This window comes from Passer domesticus, unplaced genomic scaffold, assembly GCF_036417665.1.
Source record: "Passer domesticus isolate bPasDom1 unplaced genomic scaffold, bPasDom1.hap1 HAP1_SCAFFOLD_376, whole genome shotgun sequence".
Classification (NCBI taxonomy): Eukaryota; Metazoa; Chordata; class Aves; order Passeriformes; family Passeridae; genus Passer; species Passer domesticus.
In genome coordinates this window covers 10001-15000 of record NW_026990156.1, presented here as the reverse complement: position 1 = coordinate 15000, position 5000 = coordinate 10001, and positions in this window count along the sequence as shown.

Sequence of the window (5000 nt, the reverse complement as noted above, 5' to 3'; positions counted from 1 at the left end):
CAGGCGGCGGAACGGCAAAGGAGCGGCGTGCGGTGCACGCTCGCGGATCGGGCTCTTTCCCCCGTCCGCACCCCATCGGTTCTCGTCCTTTCGCCCTCTCTTCTCTCGGCTCTCTCTCGGCTCAGCTCCAGCCGCACCGCCGCCCGGCGCTGCTCGCGACCGGCACCCACGGGGCGCTTTTCCCGGACCGGGGCCGGCACCGACACCTCTCGTGGTTTTTAAGGACACCTGAAGGCTCGCGGGGCCACGCGGCTGTCACACAGCTGGGGACGGTAAAGACGCCCTTCCCCGGCAGCGGGAGGGGCGACACCTCGCCTGCGACGGGAAGCGAACTGGAAAGGAGACCGCCCTGCCCGATCACCGGACCCCCGCCGTGGCTTCCCCATGACAGAGAAGCCCCGGCAGAGAGCCGGCCCGCCGGGGGCCCTCTCCCACGCGACCCGAAAAGCCTCATCGATCAGGCGCGGCTGACGAAGGAGACGCGCAAACCGTGACCAGGGCCCCGTCCCCGAGAGGCTCTCTCGGTCTGCCCTTCTCTCTCTCTTCCTCCTCCTGCGGCTTGGCGCCGCCGAGCCTCCCGGGACTGAACGTGCCTGAGGCCGCCGACGCCGGCGGGCCGGTCACGGCACAACAGGAGCACGGGGGGGTGCCGCCACCCGACAACGGTTCCCTTAGCGGGGCAACAGCAGGACGGGACCGCCCGGGCTGGGGGACTCGGCCCCTTCGCCCGGGGAACCCATCCCAGCGTGCGAGAAAAGTGCCACCGACCGTGCCCACGGGGCCACCGGCTTTCACCCGCCACGCGGCAGTCGGCTTCCCCTCCGGCAAAAAAAAAAAAAAAAAAAAAGCCGGGCGGGGACGGCACGATAAAAAGGCACATGGCGCGCGCGTTCGGCAACGGACCCGTGCTAACCACAGGGGCCGCGGGCCCGGGCCGAGGGGCGACCCACCGGCATCTCGCCCCTCTCTCTCTCGCTCTCTCTCTCTCTCTGCACACCTTGGCTTGCGTGGCCCGCGCACCTTTGTCGCGCGGCTTCTCGGGTGCCGCGGCTTAAGGCCGCCGGAAAGGGGGGGGGGGGGGGGACCGTCAACGACGGCCGGCCGGGCAGCCCCCACTCCGCCCGCACGCCGGCTCGCTAACAAAAAAAAAAAGGCAACGTGAACGGACCCCCGGTGGAAACCCAGCCTGCCCTGGCGGAAGCGGCTCAGCCGCACCACCCGCAAAGCGAGGTAGGACGAGGCGCCGCCGCCTCGCCCTCGACATGCCGGGGGGCTCTCTGTCGGGCTCCGGGTCCGTGCTAGGGCAAGGCCGGCCACCGCGGCCGGCCTCTGCCCCTGGAAAAATCCGCCCGCTACGCGGGTCCCCGGCTTAAGGCCGAGGAAGGGGGACAACGCCGAAACAAAAAAAAAAAAAAAAAAAAAAAAAAAACCACAGGCCGGGGACGGCGGTGGCGCCACCCCGGCTCATCGGGCGACTGCCGTCGCCGAGCCCCTCAAGCGACGCAGCAGGCCGAGGCCAGGCCGCGCGTCCCACTGCGCGTCCCCCGCCGCCCTTCCGACACGGAGGACACGCTGGCAAACAGGTCGGGAGCGGGGGACGGGACGCCGCCACCTCGGCCGAGCGGGCCATCCTCGGGGCTCTTGGAGCAAGGGCCAGGAAAAACCCCAGCCGCGTCCACCCTCCGACTGCCGGGGGGGGGAAATAAAACAAAATAGAAAAAAATTAAAAAGCGCCCGCCGAGCGGGGCCCCGGCTTAAGGCCGAGCCACACACAAGGGACGAGGCGCCGCCGCCTCGCCCGCCACCGGGCCGGGCCGGAGCAGGACACGCTCACGGCTTTTCTCCACCTCACCTCGGCCAGCGAGGGGCTCTCACACGGCTTTTCGACTCTCTCTCTCGGCTCCGCGGGGACCGGCCCCTTTCCCCCGGCTCGCCCTCGGTCTCTCTCTCTCGGCTCCGCGGGGACCGGCCCCTTTCCCCCGGCTCGCCCTCGGTCTCTTCTCTCTCGGCTCCGCGGGGACCGGCCCCTTTCCCCCGGCTCGCCCTCGGTCTCTTCTCTCTCGGCTCCGCGGGGACCGGCCCCTTTCCCCCGGCTCGCCCTCGGTCTCTTCTCTCTCGGCTCCGCGGGGACCGGCCCCTTTCGGGCTCCACACACGTCTCTCTCGCGCCCCACGATCGGTCGCACCACATCTCTCTCCCTCGGGGCCCTCCACACTGCGCCAAACCTCGCTGGGGCAACCACGGACGGAACCGGGAACAAAGCCACGCGACTCGTTCCTCGGTTAGGCGGCGTGCTCTCCAACCCTGGCGCCACCGGCACGCGCGGCCAATCCAGCCCACCGCCATCGGACACAGGCGCGGAGAACCCTGCCTGCGGGGACGCGGCCCGTCACCTCGCTCCCATAGTACGGACAGATAAGTCCAAGGCCGCCGGCGCCTCCAAGAGGACCGATGAAAATCGACCGGGAAGGAGCGCCGCCGCAGGCCGCCTCCTAGCATGACGTAGCGGGAGGCGGCCGAAAACAGCGACCCCTTGGTGAACTTCCGGAGCCGGCTGAGACAACAGGTCTACCCGGCGCCGGCCGAAATGTGACCAAGTCCCTTCGGAACGAGGTAGACCTGTTGTCATCCGTCAGCGCCCGCCGCCCGGGGACCGCGCCGAGCCTGGGCGGGCGCGGAGCCGGGGTAGACCTGGTGTCTCCCGGGGAGCCGGGGTAGACCTGGCGTCCTCTCCGGCGCCGGGATAGACCTGGTGTCCGTTCCCGAAGCCGGGGTAGACCTGGTGTCCCCTCCCGAAGCCGGGGGTAGACCTGTTGGCTCCCTTCCCGAAGACGGGGTAGACCTGGTGTCCCCTCCCGAAGCCGGGGTAGACCTGTTGTCCCCTCCCGAAGCCGGGGTAGTACCTGGTGGCCCCTCCCGAAGCCGGGGGTAGACCTGTTGTCCCCTCCCGAAGCCGGGGTAGTACCTGGTGGCCCCTCCCGAAGCCGGGGGTAGACCTGTTGGCTCCCTTCCCGAAGACGGGGTAGACCTGGTGTCCCCTCCCGAAGCCGGGGTAGACCTGTTGGCTCCCCGAAGCCGGGGTAGACCTGGTGTCCCCTCCCGAAGCCGGGGTAGACCTGTTGGCTGCCCTCCCGGAACCGGGGTAGACCTGGTGTCCCCTCCCGGAGCCGGGGTAGACCTGTTGGCTCCCCGAAGCCGGGGTAGACCTGTTGGCTGCCCTCCCGAAGCCGGGGTAGACCTGTTGGCTGCCCTCCCGAAGCCGGGGTAGACCTGGTGTCCCCTCCCGAAGCCGGGGGTAGACCTGGTGTCCTTGCAGAGCTAGGGTAGACCTGTTGTTCTCCGCTCGCCGCCCGGGGTTCGGGCGCCTCGCTGACCCCGCCAAGCCTGCACAGCCGGGGGCAGCTCACGGCCTCGTAACGCCCCGGAGCCGGACGGCTCTATCAGCCCTGTCCCACTCAATGAAGCCCCCTTCCCCGCCCCCCCCCCCCCCCCCCCCCCCCCCATTTCTAAGACCAATTCATATTTTCGAGGTTTTGGGGTTTTTGGAGGCTTTTTTTTTTTTGGTGGGCGTTGTGGGGGTGGTTTTTGGTTTTGGGTTTTGTTGGTTGTTTTTGTTTTTGTTTTTGTTTTTTTTTTTTTTTTTTTTTTTGGGTTTTTTTTTTTTTTTTTTGGTTGGGTTTGGTTTTGTTTGGTTTTGTTTGGTTTTGTTTGGTTGGGGCTTTTTCTCTTTTGGATTTTTTTCTTGGGGGGGGGTTTTGTGTGTGGGGGGTTTTCTGGTTGGTATTGTTGTTGTTGTTTTTCCTTTGCTTTGCCTTGCCTTGCTTTGCTTTGCTTTGCTTTGCTTTGCTTTGCTTTTGTTTGATGCTAGATCTCGGGGCTTTTTGGGGGGGGAGTGGGCGTGGGGCTTGTGGCTTGTGGTTCGGTTGGTGGGCTGGTGGGGGCTTTTTTTGGTGTTTCTTTGGGGGGCTTTTATTGTTGGGTTTGGTTTTGGTTCCCCCCCCCGGGGTTGGTTTGGTGGGGTTTTGTTTGTTTTGTTTTTTTCCGTCTGTTTGTTTTTTTCTTTTGTCGTTTGTTTGGTTTGGTTTTGGCTTTTCTTGGGTTTCTGCCCGCCCCCCCCACGCCGCGACTCGGCTCGACCCGCCCCGCCCCGCCCACCGGGAGAGGAGGCGGCGGCGGCGGCGGCGGCGGCGGGGCAGCCGCCGCCGGCACACGGGCGGCCGCTTTCGGACGGGTTCTTTCACGGTCCGCAGAGGTCTTCAGCACTCGGCGTGGCTCTGGGGGGCCGCGGGGGCTCGGTGGCGAGGCGCCCGTGGCCGGCACCACGAAGCCGCCGGCCCTTGTCCGCACAGAGAGCGACAGACAGACACGGGGACACACACCCGCTCCACGCACTCACATCCCGATGCCGCTCTCTCAGAGCACCACACCGCCCCCCCCCGCCCATAGGCACGCGCCCTCTCGCGTGCCCTCTCTCCCCGTCCCCGTCCCCGTCCCCGTCCCCGCGCCTGCCCTGGTCCCTGCCCTGGTCCCTGCCCTGCCTGTCGCGGCCGCCCCCCCGGCCAGCCACGACGGTTGGGGGGCCGCCCCGCCCTGCCCCCCTCAGACTCCCTGCTGCCGCCTGCAGACTTTCCTCGCCTCCGCCCAATGACGGTTGGGGCCGCCCCGCCCTCACCCCCCCTCCCCCCCAGACTCCCTGCTGCCGCCTGCAGACTTTCCCGGCCTCCGCCCAATGACGGTTGGGGCCGCCCCGCCCTCCCCCCCTCAGACGCCCTGGCGCCACCTTCAGACTTTTCAAGCCCTCTCCCCCCCCACCCCGGGCTCCCATCGGCCTGTTTGCACAGCGGCAGCGGCAGCGGCAGCGGCAGCGGCAGCGGCAGCGGCAGCGGCGGGCGGGCGGGCGGGCGGGCGAGGAGCCGGCCGACACCGAGGCAGCCGGGAGGTTCGGCCAGCAGGGCGAGAGCCTGCTGCAGAGGCGGGGCGGGGCGGGCGGGCGGTGGCGG